Here is a 24,523-nt window from a genome sequence, read left to right as displayed (position 1 = left end):
AGTCATATCTGGTAAATGTTCAGACTTTCATATTTCCTCCAACCCACTCTTTTCCTTCAAGGAGGCATCTGACCTTATAAGGAGGTAGGTTTCTATGATCCTGTAGTGTCAGAAATAAAGGTGGCCTCAAACCCAAACCTGCAAGTCCCTGCACTCCTTTGTTTTCTCTGGTCTCTGCAATCATGTCCCTTGTCTGTCAGGTCACTTGGCTCCCTGAAGACATCTACTGCGGAGATCTATGGCTGTTTTGTTCAGTAGGCTCAGTCTGGGAACTATGGTCATCCTTTTCTCCTTAAGCTCAATCTCAGCCTTCACTGGTGGTACAGGACCCTCAAGTGTACATTACATCCTTCATCTGGATCTCTGCTGAGGTTCTTAACCCTTGGTTTCTGTGTAGGATTCCCTGACCCCTTACTATGGGGATGGCAGGCTCATGGCTGATAAACTTCCCAACTCAGCAGGACTTTCTGAGCCCTCTATCCCACACAGGCCCTGAGGAAGGCTTGGGACTGGACATGCCGTACCACCATTTTTATTCTGTTGTAGCTAAACTCACTAAGTCACTGAGAAAATCCTCTGCTGTAAGCTTTCACTCTAAGCTTTCATGCTCCCCACTGTAAGCTTAATGGATAAATGTTGTGTGTGTTCTGACTGCTTCACTGACTGTCCATTCCCCTTACTCTGTCCCTCCCCTTGGGCCTCCCTATTCCCTGAGAACAAGAATTACAAGTGGAGTCTGAAACAAGACTGATGAATCACAGGCCTGTACCTGTGCAACCAATAATACACTGTATGTTAATTAATTGAATTTGAATAAAAAATGTTTAAAAAAAAAAAAGTGGAGCCTGAAGATGTGACTGAATTGTCCTAATCTCATGATAAAATTTTAGCGAATGAACAGTTGCTTCTTTTTCTTTTTTTTTTAGCAGTTGCTTCTTATGGATGAGCAAAGAAAGCAGCTTCTTGAGATAGAATCTACTCCTGGTGAAGATGCTGTGCAGATTGTTGAAATGACAACAAAGGATTTTAAATATTAGGTAACTTAGATGATAAAGCAGTGACAGAGTTGGAGAAGACTGACTCCAATTTTGAAAGAAGTTCTACTGTGGATAAAATGCTATCAAACAGCATTGCATGCTACAGAGAAATCACTTGCAAAAGGAAGACTCAATCAATGCAGCAAACTTCACTGTTGTCCTATTTTAAGAAATTGCCACAGCTACCCCAAACTTTAGCTAAACTACCCCCATGTACTCAGTCAGAAGCCATCAATACTGAGGCAAGACCCTCCATCAGCAAAACTATTATTACTCTGTTAAGAAAACCACAGGCCCAGGATGGAGTCACTTATTCTAGGCCAAGTCATCAAAACAGGGTTTAATACCTAACCTAATTACAGCTTCAACCTCCCCCAGAAATGTAGTTTTAACAGGTTAGTCAGAAACTGTCTTATCAGCACAAAGGAGGTAATCTGTCACCTGGGCCTTCTCCATGCCCCAAAGAAAGATGAGTAATCTGCAGGATGAGAACCCCTGCTCTTTCCCCTAAGGGAAAGTGACCTTGCCTGAAACAATCCTTTCTTTTCTTTTGCTAATAACTTCTTTGCCCCACCCTCCTTCCTACAAGAACCTTCCTTTTTTTTTTTTTTATTTGTTTCCAAGGTAGAATTTAGTGATTCATCAGTTGCATATAACACCCAGTGCTCATTATATCACGTGTCCTCCCTAATGCCCATCACCCAGTTATCCAAAATCTATAAAGAACTTATCAAACTCAACACCCAAAAACCTTTCATTTTGTACAAGTCCTCGGAGCTCCCCTGTACTTGCTTGATGGGATGCTGCCCCATTCATGAATCTCTTAATAAGGCGAATTGGATCCTCAAATTTACTCAGTTAAATTTTGTTTCTTAACTACTTGCTGAAAGCTTAGATGATGGTTAGCATTTTTTAGCAATAAAGTATTTTTTATTTATTTTTTCTTTTTTTTTTTTAATATTTTGTTTATTTATTTGACAGAGAGAGAGAGCGCGCAAGTGAGCAAAAGCAGAGGGAGCAGCAGGCTCCCAGGACCCTGGGATCATGACCTGAGCCAAAGGTAGATGCTTAACCAACTGAGCCACCCAGGTGCCCCTAAATATAAATGGATTATGCACTGGGAAACCAAAAAATTCATTTGACTTGCTTTAATGCAATATTCACTTTATTGCAGTATTCTGGAACAGAACCTGAAATATCTCCAAGGTATGCTTATATTAAAGTCTGGCTTCTTATTTGTTTTTACTTTCATCTGTGATAATGATAATCCCACACCCCACACTGCATGGTGATTCTGGCTAACTCGGAGAAGGTAAGATCATATTTATTAAGTGGAAGAGAGATAAGCACATTATTCCCATCATTTTATGCAGCTTTCTTATTCATTTCAGTGGGTACATAGTGAGTAAATTATACCACAATCTTAACACTACCCTCACCTCTCTATCCCCTATCTCATTTGCTCTTTGCAAATGAGACTGTTTCATTCCTCACTAGCCACGCCGGCATTTTTTTTTTTTTTTAAGATTTTATTTATTTATTTGAGAGAGAGAATGAGATAGAGAGAGAGAGCATGAGAGGGGGGAGGGTCAGAGAGAGAAGCAGACTCCCTGCTGAGCAGGGAGCCCGACGTGGGACTCGATCCCGGGACTCCAGGATCATGACCTGAGCCCAAGGCAGTCGCTTAACCAACTGAGCCACCCAGGCGCCCCACGCCAGCGTTTTATTCCTTGAACACTCCACACTCTTTCAGACTCTTTCGCATATACTGTTTCCAAGGTCTAAAATTCTATTCCTTCTGCCCATTGCTCAGATTTCAGCTGCAGTTTCACCTCCGCGAGGTGACTCCTCTGACAGCCCCATCTGAATTCATATACCTACAATACTGTCTTTGTTCCCCTATTAGCAAGCTTCATAATCTGTTTGTGTCATGTTAATGATTTATTCACACAAATTCATCTGTTTAGTGAATGAATAAACCCACTCTTCAGGATGCAGTAACTGAGGGAAAAATCAGAACATCTAACTGTTCCTGACTACCTTAAACATAAACTAGTCAAGTTATACAAAAATAAAATATATGTCTATGAAGGGGAGAAAAATACACCACTCCAAAATATATCTCTTTGGCATATTGGTTATCTTAAGCTGGTTATTTTAAAGAAACAGAAGACCCTGGTGAAGCTCAGAAAACTGAGTAAAAGTTACCCATGGTAAGAAACAGTTACATTTATTAGGGAAATCTCGATTTCTAAGGTTGTCTCCCTGGTTGTACTAGGAAGAGGAAGATACCTAATCTCTAGAAACTATTATCAATGGAGAAAGCTTGGACTTAAATCTGCATAACAGCCTTACTTTTGTTTCCTGTGCTTTTCCTGGAAGCTTCCCATAACTGACTTGCCACCCCCAACATCTGTCTTTAGCTGAAAATGGTATTTAACTTGATGGCTTTGGACATTTGGGAGTTACTCAGTTTTTCAGGGTCTCTCCCGTGTATCCATGGTACTAAATTTTGTTTACTTTTCTCCCGTCAATCTGTCTTATATCAATTTAATTTAATTATTAGACCAGCCAAAGAACCTAGAAGCAAAGAAGAGAAAATCTTTCCACCTCTACATCTGCAAGAACCTAAAAGTAGACTCTTCCTGATCTCTTGCAATGCTTCCTAACATTCTCTAATACTTACATATGTGTTTCATCTTGAAATATTTGTCATTACACTTCTTCAAATGAGGAACATATCTGAGAATAAATGCACGGAATATTAAAATTGACAATGCAACTGATTAATCACTTTGGAAATGATTCTCAATTTGACCAAAAATGTTTTCTACCTTATGGGGACTCTACCCCATTAATAGTTTTAAACTAGATGCTCCTTACTTGTAAGTCAGAATTCATTTATTGGCCACTCATTCAAGAATAAAATACATCAGAATTGTTATTTTCTTCAATGATATAATAAGGAAGACCAGGTATATAGCTTCAAGTGGCAAGGACAAACTGTTCCCCGATTTGGCTGACTCTTTGGCCAGGTATCAGAGCCGAGCCTTTCTACTTCACAGAGTAGGAGAAATTCCTCTTTGTCACTTAAGTGTGGAAGCAGGTCAGCTAAAGTTTGATTGGCTCCAATTAGCACTCCCACAAGTCCTGACAGCCTTAGTGCTGGCTGTAGGACAACTTCTTTTAAATGAGTGGGACATTCTGTGAAGACATCAACAACAACAACAAAGGAAATCATTTAAAGCAGAATCTCATCACCAAACACCCACCCACAGCTCACTGTGTAATCAAGCAACAAATAAATTCACTGTAAAAGTAAATGACTTTTGCATAGTGGGTAGTTAAATAAACATTATAAAAAGAGACCTCCTTAATATAAAATTCCCTTTGTGTCAGAGGACTAAGAAAGAGATGGTGGAACCGGGGCTTGAATGATCAATAGATATTCAGTAAGCAGCTAAGATGAAGGGTAAGCAAAGTATTTCATCAGCCATAAGCACTAGGCAACAACAGCTGATTTGGAGGACGCATCGTGGCCGAAGCAGGGTTCTGTGGTTCCTGCCATGGTAGCCTGCAGAATTCAAGAGGCTCACACCATCACATATGAGGGGAGCTGTAATGAGGAAAATAATCGATGTGATATCAGAGTTTAAAAGCATGTGATTCTGAAGTTTCCATTACTCCCCAAACATGCCAAAAATGTTCTTATCTGCAGTTCTTCAGGCAGTGGAAAGCTGTCCAAAGGTACTTGCACGCTGAGACATGTTCAGTTTTTCTGCAGTTCTGAAACCCATCACTAAATCATTAACTTAGCTTCAGGATTGAGTCATCATTACCAGCTTTCCTCCGTATTTTAAGTTTGGTTTCAACATGACTTTAGATTCAATTAGTAGTTTGTTTTGTTTTGTTTTGTTTTGTTTTTTTTAAGTTTGTCTTAAGGTTCCAGTAATGCCTATGAATAAAAATGCCGAACTACCACCAAGAAGGAATTGAATCAGTGTCAGTAAATGGAAAATTCCTAAATGTTAACCTATTGACTCTCCAAGCTTTTAGAGTTAGACAGCAATAGAGATAATCGTGACTCACACCGACTTTGAATAGAAGCAGCCACTCAATTTGCCAAGATTTTAATAGTATATGTGGTAGGTTCTGTAAAAATAACTTAAATGTATAGAAATAGGTCACTGCCCATATTACCTTTCTAAAACAAAAATGAGTTCTCAGAGAGAATAAATACATATATTTGTACCCTCACATCCATTCACTCCTCAAAAAACTCATTCCAGCTTCAGCTTTTTGCTTCACTTCTACTCACTTTCCCCCACATCATATTCATTGGAATGATCCATCCTAGCAAATCTCATCTCTGGAATTACTATCTTATTTCTCATATCAATATATTATTCCTATCAGTTGTCCTGTGACATAATATATTTGTATATTCATTTAATTAATTTCTAAATTTAAATTCCATACAGGGTTTAAACTAGTCAGTGAACATTTTCCCACGCCCGACACTAGATGCGTTATCAAAGCCCAATACCTGACAGAATATTGGAAATCAAGTCTGTTTTAGAAATTCTGCATCTTTTTAAAAAAACTTACGAACTTCATTTTGCTATATGGTCCCTCAAAATGGCAATCTTCGCTCATCTGCTTTTTTCTCCACCTGGCACAATGGAAAGCATGGGAGCACGGGAGTTGACATGACAGTCATTTACTATGTGTTAGGCACTGTACTTTTCTATACACTATTTCAGTTAATTCTACATAACACACCTAGAAGATAGATTCTCTCATTTTCAAGTCACACCCAAGGAAACTAGAGTTAAGAAAAGTTACGTAATTTGCCGAATGCTGTACATCTTATATGTTACAGTATTAAGATTTGAATCCAGTTCTACCTGATGCCAGCATCTTTGTTCTTACTCACCCTGCCTCTCAACGATCATATTCTTAATTTTAATAGTAGCCTTAAAGAAAAAGGTATCTTGGCTGACCATATCTTAAAAATATAATTCTTTAATCATTTTAATGAGACTGAACCCTAGCAACAATTCAGACTTGATTTCAGAGACACATTATTTTGGTTTGGGTCATTTTTACAATATAAACCTCACATATGCATGGATCAGTATACCAAAAAAAAAAAAAAAAAAAAACAAAAACACCCAGAAGATTAAATATGGAGTTTAAATTTTAGCATTTCTTTGATGTATAATCTTCACTGAACAAAAGTAGATAAACAAAACATTTAGTCAAAACATCACTGAGAAACCCCAGGAAAAAAGCAAGTCAGAGTAAACACATAAATGAAGTTGTGGTTCCATCCCCAGCATACAGAATGGCTCTCCAATACTGAGGTGTGTGTAATGAAGTTCTCTCTAAAATCATGCTCTTAGCAACTGAATCTTATATCATAAAAAAATTAATTCATTAATTAAAATTCTCTACCCTCTTTCAAAATCACATTATTAGATACTTCACCTTCACACACAAAAAAAAAAGCTGGATGGGCTCCATTTGTATACTTGTAAAGCTCAGAATTGCCAATGAGATTACTGAGACCCTATAATCCACTACAAAGATAATATGAATCACTGCTGCCATTTACTAAACATATATTATGTACCAAGCCCTGCTGAGTGCTCTACAAACCCTATTACACTGAATTCTCCTGGGATAGGAATTAATATCCCTATTTTAGAAATACTATTGTACAAATGGGACTGGCAAAGCAAAGATTTGAGCCAAGACTGCTCTCCTCCCTAGTTCATGCATTACGTACTAGTACCTCCCCCTGAATGGGGCCATCTAATATGATTTGCTTTGATTCCCTTTCTGTGCTCTTCACAACCATTTTGCATTTTTATCCTCACTCTCTTCTTCTGCTCCTGTTGCATTAGCAATTTTTTTTCCCGATGATGAGTTCCAAGTACCATTATTGAGTCTAACGTTCTTAAAATTGTAGGAATTCTGTACTCACTTTTCTGGATTGTTCTGCAAATATAGAACGTTGCTGCTGCTTTGAATGAACACACTGTTTCAGTATAGAAGCCCATGGACACTGATTTTTTTTTGCTTCGAATTTACACATTGTTTCAGTATAGAAGCCCACGGACATTGATTTTTTTTTTTACCTTGAGTTAATGAGTTATTTGTTATAAATAGAAGAGTAGGCTCCTAGAATCTGCAAGGACCTTCAAGGTCAAGTTATTCACCCTCCCAACGATGGCAGAATTTCTCTTGCTTTTCGTTTCAGAGAGGGCTTACTCCCAAGTGCCCCTGAGATAGAGGAAGTGAATATGCTATTCTCTTGATTTTCATTCCCAAGAACTTTTTACAACATAAGAATTTCATCTTGTTCAATGTTACTTATATTTAAAGATAGAGGCTTTTCTCATACTAACTTTTTTACCTTGTATACAATCAAAGAAACAACCATCTGTCCCAGCAATGAAGGGAAAACTAGCTGTGTTGGGCTTACTGAGGCGCAGTATTTGGTTTCCAAAGTAGCAACTGAATGGGTAAATTTTTATTTTAGGTCAATTTTTGCTTTAAGCCCCACCTTTAAAAATAACACAGCATAAGGGTGCCTGGGTGGCTCAGTTGGTTAAGTGTCTGCCTTCCACTCAAGTCATGATCCCAGGGTCCTGGGATTGAGCCCCACATTGGGCTCCCTGCTCAGCCAGGGAGTTTGCTTATCCCTCTCCCCCAACTTGTGCATGCTCGCTCGCTGTCTCTGTCTCAAACAAATAAACAAAAATCTAAAATACTACTACTACTACTACTAATAATAATAATAATAATAAATAACATGGCTTAACTTCACTGGCCAATGTGACAAAGATTTACCAGGTGTTAGGAGAACAATGATTACTAAAACACAGACATTGTCCTCAAGGAGCTCAAGTTTAAAAGGAAAAAAATAATCACTTTAGTAAAGGTAATTCTAAAACAATTCAGTGAGTGGATTCATAAAATAAATAAAAGACACAAAAGAAGCTCAGAAGGGAGAGAAAGGAAGACTCATAGAGGAAATTATTCTGTTTTAGCAAGGGTTAGCCAGCGATTAGAAATTCACCAGGTCAGAATTGTTTACTAGAAAGACAAAATGGAGAAAGCCAAGTAAATGCAAGGTGGAAAATAACAAAGCAGCATGAAATACCATTATATTCAGGACCTGGTAGTTATCTTGGTATGAGTGAGGGTAAAAGTATGAGGGGAAGTGGCAGGAGATAAAGTTGGAAAATTAGACAGAGGACAAATCATATGTGCCATATGGGGAGCTTAGACTATATCCAATAGGCAATGAGTAGCCGCTAATGGGCTACAGTCAGGGAAAATAGTACCTTCAGTTTTGCAATTTTAGAAGATCTCACTGATTAAAATGTGGGAAATATTTTTGAAAAGAACATGTCTGAGTGCAAGGATATCAGTAAATAGTATATTAGAGTCTTGGTGAAAGATGATAGTGGTATGAAGTAAGGCAAAGGCATTCAATGGAAAAGAGAGACTCTAAGATATTAACAGGGAATAAAGCATAGGGCTTGGTGAATAATTGGGTATACTGAATGAGAAAGTAAAGGATTCTAAGGCAGTATTTTCATTTCTGGTTTGTTATTTGGGTGGATGGTATAGGAAGACTCAGATCATAAAAAGAATAATGATGAAATACAAAGAAAGAAGTAGGATCAGAGTTTATTGGTGGGACACAGTGAGTTGCAACACCAAGGGATGGCCCAAGTGGGGATGTTTCAGGGGCAACTAGATAATGAAATTATGGAAGGATGTAAGGAGTCAGTTACAGAGATAAAATGTATATGGATGGAAGCTGGAGGTATTGCTACATAAATATAAAGCGGTGAATGTGGATGGTATTGCTCAGAGATAACATGTAGGTTAGAGGAGTAAAGGCCCAAGAATAAAACCCTGGCAACTGAAGGGATGGGCAGGGAAGAGTATCCAGGTGATGTCAGAAAAACTGGAAAGTCAGGAAGGAAAGTTTTTCCTACAAGAAAAGTGGAAAGAGTGTCAAGTGGAAGAAAGGTATTACTGGTACCAAATGTGCAAAGCAATTAAGAGAAGAACACAAATGTTTTCATTACACTTGGTAATAAGAAAGCCACTTGTGGCTTTAATGAAACAATATCTGTGATGGAACAACCATAAATTCAGTAAGACAAAAGCTCTGAAAGCAAGACAATCATGGAAAAGTTGGGGGATTTTTCTAACTAGGTATACCAAACTTACTTCAATTAATGCTGCCTATGGGAATAAATATGAAAAAAAGATATGAGCTAACTTTACAAATATTTGGCATTAAGAAAAAAGAAATAGGACCATCTGTTTACATGACAACAGTTTGTTTCAAGAAGTGTTTTTAGGTTTCTCTTTTTTCTACTTCAGTGGCTTGATTTAAAATTTCCAAGGAATGTTTTCTTTTGGGAGGACATGTGTAGTAACTCAACAAGAGATATGAATCCAAGAAAAGATCAGGACAAAGTTGTCCTGTGTCTTCAGCTTGACACTCATTGAATAATCTCTGTGTGTGTGTGGTTATTTTATAGGAAGAGTGACACAGCTGCCTCTTGGCATATTATTTAAGTAGCCACAGTCTGTCTCCTAGGGCTCTTTATCTTTCAGGATTCACTTCCAGGATCCAGTGCTCCCATTTTGATTTCTGGATGTTTAAGTCTTGAACTACAGCAACCACTTAGAATCAACGTTCTATGTATTTTCCTCTCATCTCGATTTCTATAAAAACTTAACTGTGTTCTGTGTTTTGCTCCTTCAAATGTGAGCCAGATAACCTAACAAAAAAACCATATCTGCTGATGTGTTAGCAGATGATAAAAACCTGCCTGCTATCACATTTCAGAACATGATTATTAAAAACTGTAAAGTTAAGTAATTATGGTAAATTGATTGGATGCTATTCAGTTATAGGTCCCTTTTAAATCATACCACATAGTCAGCTATCTATTCTTCCTAATTATATGGAGGCATATATTCACATTCAATTCTAGTAAATGCCTATTTGTGTCTCCATTCATGAGAAAGAAATAATACATGCTCTACCTATTTTCTGTATCATTTAAAAAATAATTCAAATAAAAATAGTGCTCTTTTGGGAAATGAATTAATAGTACCTAAAATTTAAGATTTACTCTTAATATGACACAATTTGATTTTTCCAAATTTCTCAAATTACCTATTATCCCAACACTATATCTTTAAAATATCCTTTACTTTCCTCTTTAGTTTAAAATGCCACTGTTGGGGCGCCTGGGTGGCTCAGTTGGTTAAGCGACTGCCTTCGGCTCAGGTCATGATCCTGGAGTCCCGGGATCGAGTCCCACATCGGGCTCCCTGCTTAGCGGGGAGTCTGCTTCTCCCTCTTACCCTCCCCCCTCTTGTGCTCTCTCAAATAAATAAATAAAATCTTAAAAAAAAAAATTAAAAAAATAATAAAAAATAAAATGCCACTGTTATCATATGTACATTTAATTTTCATGTTTATTTGGCTTGGTCTCTTTTCTATTCTGTTGATTTTTCTGTACAAATACCACAGTGGTTTAGTTATTGTATCTTTTGGTATACTAAAACTTTGGGTAATGTTTAAACAGCCTTCCCTCAGTTTTTTCTCCTCCCAATTAAATTTTTTCAATACTAATGCATATTTATTCTTCGGCAAAAATTTATTTTTTACACAATCATTTTGTCAAATGTAAAAGGTCCTATGGTCTTGAGCAAAGGATTATTAGGGATAACAAGAGCCAGATTTCTCATGATTGGAGAGGGAATTCCACCTATGGAAAAGGGTAAGACTAGAATATATCTTTTGGTGCTGCATAGGAGTTGGAGGTACTGATATAAGCTAAAGATAATGTATATACTATATATAATTCTAGCTATGTCCATTGAGAATACTGAGAAGCAATGAGACACCAATAGTAATTAGGACACCAAGCACCCAAATTTTGGTTTTTGTATGACACTCAGAACTAAAAAAAAAAAATTGGGATTCCTTTTAAAATAGGCTGAATCCAGGATTGAGGAGGGAGAGTGTAAGATGAACCTATACTCTTATGATAGAAAGTAAGGAAGCATTCAAAGAATGATGGTGACACATCAAAAAAACACAGCCTGAAGAGGCTCCATTGGTCAAATGTGGGACAATTTGAGCATCAAATTAAATAATGATGATAATGTATTGTTACCCATTGAATAAAATAAAAATCACTGAATCATTATTGATACAAAAAATTGACTGAATAAATTGGGAAGAAAGCTCTTCCTTAGAGTAAAATACCAACTTATAAACACCAAAGGAATGATGGAGCTATAAAATCAATGAATATTAAAACAGTGGGTAAAAGTGTAATGAAAAAGAGACAGGATACTGATAGGGATTGCACTGAATCCAGATGACTTTAGGTAGTATGGACGTTTTAAAAATAAGTCTTCCAGTCTTTAAACATAGGATATCCTTCTATTGATTTGTGTCTTATTTATTTATTTATTTTCTTTCATCAGTGGCTTGAGGTTTTAAGAATCCCCATGACATTTTTCACAGAAATAGAAAAAACAATCCTAAAATCCATGCTGAACCACAAAGACCTCAAATAGCCAAAGCAATTTTGAGAAAGAAGAACAAAGCTGAGGATATCACACTTCTTGATTACAAAATATCTTACAAAGCTACAGTAATCAAAACAGTATGGAACTGACGTAAATACAGACATGCAGCTCCATGGAACAAAATAGAAAGTCCAAATATAAGTCTACACATATACAGTCAACTGTTCTCTGACAGGGTTGCCAAGAATACACAATGGAAAAGGACAGTCTTCAACAAATGATGTCGGGAAACTGAATATCTATATGCAAAAGAAAGAAATTAGATCCTCATCTTACACTATACAGAAAAATCAATTCAAAATGGATTAAAACTTAACTGACCATGAAAGACCTAAAACTGTAAAACTCCTAGAAGTAAATATAGGGAAAAAACTCTTTGACACCGTTCTTGGCAATGATTTATTGCATATGACACCAAGAGTAGAGGCAGCCAAACAAAAAATAAACAATTGGTACTACATCAAACTAACAAGCTTCTTCACCAAAAAACAACCAACAAAATGAAAAGGTAACCTAAGGAATGAGAGAAAACATTTGCAAACCATTATCTGATAAGGGATTAATCTCCAAAATATATGAATTCTTTTTACTCAATAGCAAAAAAGAAGTAGCCCAATTAAAAAAGTGAATAGGGGCACGGCAGGGGGTGGGGGGTGTGCAATCAGTTGAGCGTCCAACTCTTGATCTCAGCTCAGGTCTTGATCTCAGGGTCGTGAGTTTGAGCCCCGCATTGGGCTCCGTGCTGGGCATGGACCCAACTTTAAAAAAAAAAAAAAAAAGAATAGACATTTCTCCAAAGACAAACAAATAGTCAATAGGTATATAAAAGGGTACTCAATATCACTAATCATTAGGGAAATGTAAATCAAATTCACAATGACATATTACCTCATACCTGTAAGGATGGCTATCATCAAAAAAAAAAAAAAACAGAAGATAACAAGTATTGGCAAGGATGTAAAGAAACTGGAATCCTTATGCACTGTTGGTAGGTATAATATAAAATGGTCCAGCCACTATGGACAACTGTATGGAGGATCTAAAAATTAAAACTAGAACCACCATATGATTCAATAATCTCACTTCTGGGTACATATCCAAAAGAATTGAAATCAGAATCTTGAAGCAATATCTGCACCCCTGTGTTCATGGCAGCATTATTCACAATAGCAAAGACATGGAAACAACTTAAACGTCCACCAATGGATGAATGGATGAAAAAAAATGTGGTAAATATACAATGGAATACTATTCAGCCTTTAAAAAGAGGGAAATTCTGCCATATGTAACAACATGGATAAACCTGGAGATGTTATGCTAAATGAAATAAGCCAGCCATAGGGCAAATACTGCGCGATTCCACTTACATGAGGTATCTAAAATAGTCAAACTCATAGAATCAGAGAGTATAATGGTGGTTGTCAGGGACTGGAGGGAGAGGGTAATGGATAGTAGTTTTCAGTGAGTATAAAGTTTCAGTTATGCAAGTTAAATAAGTTTTAGTTTTGCAAAATGAATGCTGCAAAATATTATAATTACAGTTAACAATACTGTATTGTGCACTTAAAAGTTTTGTTAAGAGAATGGATCTCATATTAAATATTCTTATCAATACACACACACAAACAGGGACAGGAAAAAACTTGTGAAGGTGATAGATACATTTATTACCTTGATGGTTTCATGGGTGTCTGCATATGTCCAAATTCATCAAATTTTATATATTAAATATGTACAGTCTTTTGCATATAAATTGCACCTCAATACATTTTTTTAAAGGAAGAAACAGGATATTTATACAGTCTCAAAGTGTCTTTCTACAAATCACTTATTAATTTAAACATAAAAGCTAAGCACTTTACTGTTACTTCATCCATATTAAGACAAACCAGCAGCATGTTTCTCCTGATACTCTATTTATGTCCTATTCCTGTATGAATCTACCCATGAGGAAATATTGAACATAACCAAACTGAGGGTGGGTCCACAAAATAATTGGCCTGTGCTCTAAAAATGTCAAGGTCAAAAGAACACATGGAAAGGTTGAAGAACTGTTTCAGATTAAAAGACTAAGGAGACATGGCAACTAAATACAATATGTCATTTTAGATTTGATCCTGGACTAGGAATAACATAACTATCAAAGATATTATTAGAAGAAGGACAAAATTTGAATATGAACTGAGGAGTAGATAGTATTTTATCAGTGTTAAATTTCTTGATTTTAATAATAGTACTGTAGATGTGCAAATGATTAAAAAGTGTGTGCATTATATAATACACATTTAACTTTATTGTACTTACATAATAACATTTAATATTTATATACATATTTAATTAGATACATATACATATATGGATATGTATATATATGTATTTATAAAGAGTGAGAGAGAGAATAATAAATGGAACAAAATCAGTAATTGTTCCCGGAGTTCCTTGCACTATTACCACAACTTTAAAATTATATAAAATGATTTTTTTAAGTTACAGTTAAAACTGTAACTTTTAAATTCTATTGAAATCTTAGACATTGAAAAGTCTATAATTGACTTTTAACTGTAATATATAATCAGCATTACCTTTAAATTTTATATCTTAAAATAAATTTTATAATAAAATTTGCTATATTAAAACTTCATGATACCATTTTTCAGAGGCAAGGTAGAAAGTTTTGGAGGATAACATCCACGTATTGTTTATGTTCATAGTGATTTAAAGACAAAATAATCAGTAACAAATAAAATGAGTAATCTACAACCCTGAATGAGCTTTAAGCTCAACCATAATGTTTTCCCTTCAGAGAAGTTTCTCTCAACTATTCAAGTAGAAATAATCTTCCAACTCTTAACTCACATACCATTGTTTCTCTAACTTTCAAGGGACATATAAAACCCATTTTGGATAATAATTATTTATACATAAATTATCTGTGACAATGGACTAAATAAAGCTCTTTAAAGGTAGAATCCTCATTTACTTAAAATCTTTCAGTGGTTCCCAGATGCCCTCAAGTTAAACTCTTTAAAATTATATTATTATATTAAATTAAATTAAAATTAAAATTATATTATAAACATGATATCATGTTAAATTTCATATATCATATATATTATGTACTCTAGCTATGTCTCTCAAAATCCCCCTACTCACTCATGGACATAGACATACATACATTCCAGGCTTCAGCTATACTTGATTATTTTTTTTTATTTTTTATTTATTTATTTATTTTTAAAGATTTTATTTATTTATTTGACAGAGAGATAGAGAGTACAAGTAGGCAGAGTGGCAGGCAGAGGGAGTGGGAGAAGCAGGGTCTCCACTAAGCAGGGAGCCAGACGTGGGGCTCGATCCCAGGACCCCAGGACCATGACCTGAGCCGAAGGCAGCCGCTTAACTGACTGAGCCACCCAGGTGCCCCAGCTATACTTGATTATTTTCAGTTCACTTAGATCATTATTTTCTTTCTCCAGAAATTTATAGTTTCTGAGTGCTTCAGCCTAGAATACACTTCCTTCAAATCCTCCCCCCAGCTATTTCTTCCTTACTATTCAGTCCTCAGGGTGGGTAAGTCTTGCTTCTGGAAGACTTCGTTGGAAACCAAGTCTGAAATAGATGTCTCCTATCTAGCTGTTGAACTTCCTTACTTCCACTGCTAAGGCATCTACAGCATAATTGCAATAATTCTTTTACTTCTCTTGGTCCACGATTAACTATAGCTTTTTTGTGCTATTGTGTTGAGGAAATAACTCATCTTTGTATTCCACACATTTCTTTAATACTACCATGCATAGAGTAGGTTGGCAATGATTAAATGCATATCTATATGGCACTTTTGCAAAATGCTACCTATGGATTTTGAGTTTGGGGAGAATCTATTTCCTCCTTCTGTCCACTGAGAAAGCCTGCAAGCAATGACAGTTCAGTTGAAATGAGCATACCTAGTACCAAGATCTTGGCTTCTATATACCATTCTCTACTTAAAGGAATTTATCTAATCTATCTACCATGTATTCGTGCATGCGTATGTAATTATATAACTAATTTTTTCCTAGAGAATGTTTTCAGTACTTAATTTAACACTCTTAGTCTCTTTCTTGAATAAAACAAGGAAAAAAGAGTGGAAAAGATACCTAACCCTTTGGGGTTTAGTATACTAAAACAGTCCTGAGATACACAAGTTAAAGTTGGCATACTTTGGATCTGGGCCAAAAAACTGTTTTTATTGGCTGTGGAAAATGGAATTTTAGACTATGTTGGGCCATACTATAATTGTATTTGGAAATGCATAATGTGATGGTTAAGCATTCAGTGAGATTAAATGACTATGCATGCTGGAAAATGATTGTGTTTTTTTTCAGCACTTAAGGCTAATGCAGACAAATAACAATGGAGTTTAATTTAGGACCATTTACTGAAGATATGGAAGATATAGATATTTGCAAAAGACAATGAGAAAATATAAAGAAACTTACTTCTAAATATAAATATTAAGATCTCAACAGGGTTCACAGAATGGGCTAAAGTCAGCTTTTTATTGGTATAAAAACAACAGTAAAACAAATCACTTAGAGTAAATAGTTTATGCCTTGAGCTATCTCCTCAAAACAAACATTCCATTTCCCATCTGACAAAGAATCAAATGACATTGTTTTGCTTCTGAACAAGATTATTTTTTCTAGGACCCATGAATGTTGGTGATTCCCTTCAGATGAAACCTATAAATATTGTTTTAGGAAGCTGATCTGGGAGTTTAAAGAAAAATATTTTATGACAGTAAGAATCAAATTAGCTTCAATATGAAAGCTATACAAAAGAGGGAAATCTATAGTACAGGAATATATTTCAACCCTGTAGGCAATATTAAGATCCTAAATATTGTATAGCTTTTAAAACCATTACTTAGATCAGTTTCTGCCTAGGGCAATAACAAATTTAAACATTTCCTGTTTCATTCCTGCCCAGTATTGTTGTTTTTTCCATTATTGCAGCTCAAAAATACTTGGGCTGTTTTAAAGATTAGTGTGTTGGCATAAAACTGCACATGCCTTTTAAGAGTATTTTCTTTAACCCTCAATCATGAGTTAGTATTTTAAAATTCAATATGGTCAAGGGCCTTTAGCATCAAAACAAAATTTCATGGAACCTTATTAGGCAATTAGTTATGATAGAAATGATAGCATGCTGGGACATGAATATTCAAAATTTATCACTATTTACAATGCTAATATGCAAGATAAAAGTACAAGTATGTTTTTCCGTTCATTTCAATTTCAACGGTAGTTATGGTATCATGTTTACATCATCTCAGCTTTTATTATTATATAAATATCTTAAATATGTTAGCCAGAATAAATTAATTAAAAAGTAAAATAGTTAACAATGATTTCTCAGAAATATTTTGTGGTATCTTAACATGCTTATTAAGTGAAAGGCATGTGTAGTCATTAACCCTGCCTAGAAGAAGACGTGGACCATCCTGCTCTGTGAAACAGCATACCAGTGAAGTGAAAACTCACAAGATTCAATTCACATAGGACAAAGATAAATTTATCTGAGCCATGGATCGATCACACTAAGGCATGCTGTTTAGCACAAATGAGATCAAGTCAGAGGGCGGAGGGAAATGTTATTGCCATTAAGCATTTATGAAATTAAGTACAGTCTCCTGTTTGGGTCAGGTGTGGTTACTACAACATGCTTCAACTGAGACTAATAATTCTCTGTCTGAAACGTCAGACTGAAGAACTGACAACAGATGTCCATTTGCTGCAATACACAGAAAGTCCTCTTTGCTAATGGAAGTGTATACCACAAGCAGAGAGGAAGAGAAGATACATGCTGAAGACCATCACCACATAAATGTCCTCATACTTCCCAAAGGATACTAACTTGTGCAGGCTTGAAGACTAAAGGATCGATTCTATGAGGCACCCAAACCTACCCTGTAAGGTTCAGCTCAAAGGCCATCTGTTCAATGATGTTTTCCCTGGTGCCCAATACTCTCTGAAAAACCACAGATCTTACCTGTATTTTCTTATGGCATGACTCACTATCTATGAATTATAGTTCTTATGGTCATGATATCTTCCCTAGGAGGCTTTTGTGGATTGTAGATAAGTGATTGATGAATGGATGGATGAATAAATGAACAAATATCAAAAATCAACCTTTGAATCACGTCTAAACTGCTTAGACAACCTTGTGCTTCAGATCTTTGTCCATATTCTATTATAAAGATGTTTGCTAATGAGCATTGACATTGGAAATTTTTGATATTATGGAGCTAGAATATAAGCTTGTCTTGGAGCTCTGGCTTTATCTCCTTGACTATGAAGCTCTTGTTCCATGGCCCTGGGTGTCACTGCTGTTTTCCAAGATCCCAGGAATACCATATGACCTAAAGTTGCATTTTAGCATTTCAGCACTACAGTAAGAACTCAGTGAATCTTCTAATTATGCAAATCTTTTGCTTTCCTAACATTTCAAGCTCCTAACACTCATGCTTGGCACATTGGGTATGCCCAGCAACTTTTGATTTTCTTCCTTCCTTTCTTATTTTAAACCATTTGAACCATGTTGGAACATATGTTTCAAATAAAAATTTTAAAACTACATGAATTCCTTAATTCTATCATTTAGATTGTTTTTATTTCTCAAAGAAAAAATTTAGAGTTACCTTCAAATTATTCTTTTCAACTTAGGAGTTTCCCTTATTGAAGTCTGATTTATAGGTACCCTGAAACTCCACAATTGTTAAGCACATGTGACTTTTTAAGACCCAGCAAAAATTATGGACCATTCTGCTGTGAAAATTATAAAGAATCTCAGATATTTAGAACTGAAAGAAAAACTTCAAAGGCATTCCAAAACAGCTCTCTGTTCTTTTCACATAACGTCCAAAAAAACTATCACCCACTGCTAATGACTGTGCATGCCAGCCAATTTTCATTTACCGCAAATGTATTCACTTACAGTTCCTTTCAACAGAGTCTAAGTCTAATTTAGTGTGGTTTAATGGCTGAAGTCGAAATGACTTTTTTACTTGGAGGCAGTTTGCCCTACAGAGTTGTCATAATCTACTCTGATTCCATTCAGTGGCAGGTACAAACATGAGTTATGGTGGTAGTGTGGTAAGTTACTTTAGAGATCATCTAGGTCAGACCCTGTATTTTCCTCTGGGGAAACTGAGGCCACAAAACAGAATAAGCAGTATCCTTTCCCTCTAATCCACAAATCTGAAGTTAATTTTTCTCTGTATTTTTAAGGATACTTTAAAATTTAAAATAAATAACTATTGGAAGTTGATAGATTGTACTATCTACAGGAACACAACACACACATACACGCGCATACGCGCGCCAGGAATTCTTCAAGATCTTAGGATTGTCAGACCTTATAATGAGCCTTTGAATAAAACGTATCACTCAGTGACAACATACCCAAATGTGGAAGTGTCCCTGCCAAATGTGTAGGCTGAGCCAGGAAAAATACCCCCCCCCCAAAAAAAGCAAATGAAAGTTCATCAACTTAGCTTTACCATACACACACACAAAGTGAAACCTTGATGAAAAATGCATTCAATACCATTAATAGTGAAGACAATAGGAAGCAAAAAAAAAAAAAACACCTCCTTTCTCTCATTTATCTCTACTCGACTGACTCCTTAGGCAAAGGAAGGTCTTCAAGGTTTATATATTGCCAACAGCAATATTTAATTGAAAAAAGAAAGTGTCCCTGTTCCATTTTTATTCCATCCAGGTTTGTTTTCCACATTTGCTTAGGGGGACTCAACACTCACTCTGAAATCTTCATCTTTATTACTAAGCAGAATCATAAAGCACAAGTATTCATAAAATCTGATGTGAAAAAGACCTGGGTTTGAATATTGGTTTTGCCACTTACTAGCTATTTGACCTTGGATAATTTTCTTATCTCTCTGCTTCAGTTTTCATATGTATAAAATAGACTTGAGAATAATAACTCCTTTAGAGGATTGTCCTAATATAGTGGAATCATAGTAGATACTGACATCTCTACAGTATATGTAGCATTTAAGTTTTTAAAAAATGTTTACATTTCCAGCCATTAAATCACACTAAAGTAAACCAATTGAGATAATCCATGTAAAGCATTTATAATATTAACTCCCAAATAAAGCACCTTACTAAAGTTATTTTTACCTCACAGGGCTGTTGTCAAGATTAAATAAGATAATATAAATACATAAATTTCTGAGCACAGTACCTGGCACATAATAAGACCTCAATAAATACCAGCTTTTTCAATAGCATCCTCATTACTATCATTGGCATTACCTTTAATTACTCCTACTGCCAACTGCCTTCTCTTCCCCCCCCATCAAAGGAAATATGAGCATCCTCAAGCAAACATCATATCTTCAAAAGATCGTGGCACTTACAAAAATTTAGTAACTAGAGAAAATGATGGAATGGACAAATGGAAAAAAATAGCAGAAATGGGGGCATAAAGTGACAAACTGAATCAGAAAGTTTCCAGTTGGAGAAACAAGCTAGGAAATCTTCCTTGAGTGGAATTCAGGACTGGCCAATTTATGACTCCACCTCAGTTCATGTGCCTCTATTAGGAGCCAAAAACAGAGCATTTACCCACGCAACTGAATTTATTGGCTCATGGCAGGAAACAATATACCAATGACATCAAGTTAGCTCTCAAAAATTTTGTTAAATAAAATAAACAACATAGTACTAGGGAGATGAAAATCCCCTATAGTTTGATTAAATCAAGAACTGGTTAAGATCAATTCAGGCTCATTCCTTTTAATGTTATTGTTTTGTTTTTCAAATTTCCAAGGAGCCTTGCTTTGGAAATTATAATTTATTCATCAGAGAGATGTTATATTAACATTACAGTATGTGAACCCATAGCTTTTCACTGTGAAAGAAAGCAAAGCACAAAAAATAGAAATTGCTTACAATTGTAAATATGTATGCATCTTAACTATAAAAGGGGGAAAATAGATATCTGCAGCTGGTACTGTTTCATGTCCCAGTTTCTGAAAACAATAGAGAATGTCAGAAGTATAAGAATTACCATATGTGAGTGCTTTTGCTCTTACAAATTTAATTTACAAATAACTTATGCCTGTATTCTGTAATTCCCATTGAAGTTAATAAAGGTTGGGACCCTAATCACATTCAAATGACCAATGTTATAGAAATATGTGCTTGAAAGATATTTTTCTCTTTATAAAAAAATATTTTAAATATAGAAATATATAGAAATATATTAGCATATAGAAATATGTATGTGCAAAGCCATAAATACACACTCTTCCCAAATATATTTTTGTTATGAACTGGCACCACCAGAGAATACTGTCCCTTATTTAATTGTTTAAATAACCGAGGCTTGATTCCTTAAACCTTTTAAAAATGTTTAACCATTAAAAAAAAAAATCATTCTGAAATGTATTATGCACTTCTGACCTTACAAAACGAATCATCTATCAGTGGGGATTTTGTTCTTTCCAGCCATGATCAGGGACCGAGGTTACCTGTCAATGTGAACTCAGTGTACAGCCTTTCCTCTGGTTTCTTAAACTCTTGATGGTACAAAGAACACAGAAAGAGATCAAGGATAACCTGAAGATGCTCAGAGTTGTGTGTTGCTGTTGTCTCCACTGCTCCCTCAAAAGTGCCTTTCTTTTTTACCACATGCACAATATTTATTCTCTCCTGACCTCTTCCTTGCTTTATCTTCCTTACTACTTATACACTGTACTGCTTTCCTTCAAGTATTTCTCCTTTCTATCACTTAACACTCAGTGCCAACTATGAGCTAGAACCTCTGCTGGGCACAAATTACATAGCAGTAAACAATACAGACACATTCAGTCCTAACAAAGATTAAATTCCTGCCTCTTTTGCATATGTTTTTGGAGCTGTTGTTTTTTTTTTTAATAATTCTCCAGTTTAATTTCTAGCAAGTGTGATTCTAAAAATGTGATCACTTCCATTTAAAAATTTTGTTATTATTTGTATTGGGCAAAGTAAAATTTAGGCTCCATTAGTTTTAAGCCAAAATTCTCATACATTTCTCTATTGATAAGGAAACACTCATCTATAAAACATCAATTTCAGCAAATAAACACAACCTAGGAATACATGATTTTGAGATATTTATATTTAAAAAAAAATAGTTACAACAAATAGCTTGAATGAAAACTTCAGGAGGATGCTGTGGGCCGTATCTTGAGATAATGTGAAGTAATACTGGTACAATGGAAGACAAACAGACAAGATCATCAATCAAGTATGAAAAGGCTTTTCTGAATCAAAGACTTTGGGCCTAATCCCCGGTCAGAGACAAGCTTCCCAAGAAAGGCTTTCAACAGTTAAAAATAGGAATATTTTTATTTACTTGTTTAGTCAACCAAATTTTATTATTATACATTATATTTCATATAATGTATATGCGTACATTATATTATACTATTGTACAACAGGTATAAAGTAAGAATTGTAAGAATAAAGAAGCATATGAGGCGATAGAGTGATAGGGTGGTATTTTATATCTGGTATTAATTTAATCTTCACAATTGCACTCTGAAGCAAATAAAGAAGGTTCCTTTGAGTCTTACATTAAAATGAGAAAACTAAGGCTCAGAGAGAATAACAGGAAGTAACAGATCCAGGACTAAGTCTTAGAATTCCCAACTCAGTCTTGTACTCATTTTATTATCCCATCTGACTCTGATCCTGAGAAATTATGCTTGTTTGAAGAGCTTTTCTTAAGAAAGCAAAATGTGGGGGAAGCCAGAACTGAAGTGTAGGCGAGCACTTTTTAAAAACACTAGAAAGCAAAAACAACATCATGAATTTGCACTAATTAAAATGATGCTAAGTGCTCTCATTGCACGGACAAGTGGGCCAGCCCACTTTTCTATTCAGTAATGGTCCAATGTCTGAGCTATCATATTCTAAAGATCACTCTTTAAGCTTGATATCTTCCCTCTTTTTCTGTCTTTATACAACCTAGTAAAAAAAGCACTTTACATAAACATAAATACATTTGCAAACTGTTCCTTGAACTCATGAAATCTTTTGTTGTTAATACATTTGGTATTTCACAATTTTTATTCATCCCTAAAATGAACAATACATATACCTATTATTTGCTATTAAATTATTTTTCCCAACTTTATTGAGGTGTAGTTGACAAATAAAATTGTAAGATATTTAAAGTTTGCAATGTAATGATTTGATATATGCATATATTATGAAAGCATTCCTCCTATCAAGTCAGTTAGCACATCTATCACCTCAAATGTTTACCTTTTGGTGGGGGGGGTGGTAAAAACATTTAAGTTGTCCTCTCTTAGAAAATTTCAGTTATAATGTACAGTGTTATTTACTATAGTCACCATGTTATACATTAGATCCCCAGACCTTATTCACCATATAACTGAAAAATTGCATCCTTTTACCAACCTCTCCCTATTTTTCCCTCCCTCCCCAGGGAAACCAGGTCCTGGTTTCCAGGTCCTGGAACCCATTTTTCTACTCTATTTTCTAGGAGTTTGATTTTTTTTTTTAATTCTGCAAATAAGTGATACCATGCAGTATTTGTCTTTTGCTATCTGACTTATTTCACTTATATTTGCTATTAAATTACCCCCAACAGACATGTGGAGGTTCCCTATGTAAATTCTCAATATATAGTTAATGAGAGTTTGATACCACAAAACCAAGGACAGAAATCCTAATACAATATTAAATCCTTAACCTCTTAAGAAAAGAGTTCAAAGGTCCTCTGTAAGCTAAGCTCTCAGAGAAGGGAATGCTATAATCATTCCCCCTTAAAAAGGCTCTCCCCAGAGCACATTAGAAGGAAGATAGATGATGAAAATTTCCTTCAGTACTGATGGTATGCATTAAAGGTCTCTCCCCTTCCTATTCTACCAAATCACATTTTGTGTTTTGTCTTGTATTGCCTGTAAAAACAGGCAATACAAAACATAGGTCAAACTTGATCAGAAAAAGGAATTTACTGGAAATATACTAGGTAGCTGGACTCACCCTACAACTTATCTCTCTACCTGATACCTTATCAAAAACTCCAAATTTTAAGGTGGTCAAGAACATCCATTTGGATCATTCTGGGTCCCTAAAGAAATGATAGCTTTCAGGGAGAAGAGAGAGGGAATGTCTGGCCACCTTTGGCTTCCATAATGGGAGATACAACTCTTTTACCAACATTCTATTGGAAATTCTACAAAAGGGGTTGGATATAGGCAGAAAAATAAAAACTTTTTAAAGCCTAGCCAATACCTATTGTAGCATATATCTTTTTCTCAAAACTCTGAGCTTCTAGAGAACAATAATCTTCCCCATTGTTCCTAGCACCATATCAGGCACAAAACATGCTCAATAAATACTTGGTCTCAGCACACTATTCAACTTTAAACTCTTTAAAGTCAAAGAGCTTATTTCTTAGTCACCTCATTCTCCATTCACTGACAAGTGCCAAGTCACCTACTGTTCGTCCTTCTTCCTGACTCTTATTACTTATTTTTTTTTTTAAGATTTTATTTATTTATTTGAGACAGAATGAGAGAGAGAGAGCACATGAGAGGGGGGAGGGTCAGAGGGAGAAGCAGGCTCCCTGCCGAGCAGGGAGCCCGATGCGGGACTCGATCCAGGGACTCCAGGATCATGACCTGAGCTGAAGGCAGTCGCTCAACCAACTGAGCCACCCAGGCACCCCAGTGACTCTTATTATTTAGTTGATGACCACATCTATTGACACTATCTTCCTTTAACATTTTTCCTGCTCATTCTAATCCATCTTCC

At 35.5% G+C, this 24,523-nt stretch overlaps 1 protein-coding gene across 5 annotated transcripts in view; it reads right to left on the bottom strand.

Moving 5' to 3' along the window:
- The window catches only part of PDE1A (phosphodiesterase 1A), a 321,855-nt gene that overhangs the window by 240,460 nt on the left and 56,872 nt on the right, over window positions 1-24,523 (bottom strand). The gene's annotated exons all lie outside the window — the stretch shown is intronic.

Source organism: Phoca vitulina, unplaced genomic scaffold (assembly GCF_004348235.1).
Source record: "Phoca vitulina isolate PV1807 unplaced genomic scaffold, GSC_HSeal_1.0 scaffold1, whole genome shotgun sequence".
Lineage (NCBI taxonomy): Eukaryota > Metazoa > Chordata > Mammalia > Carnivora > Phocidae > Phoca > Phoca vitulina.
Note: the sequence above shows the minus strand (reverse complement) of the source record. Positions and strands in the feature narration are given on the sequence as shown.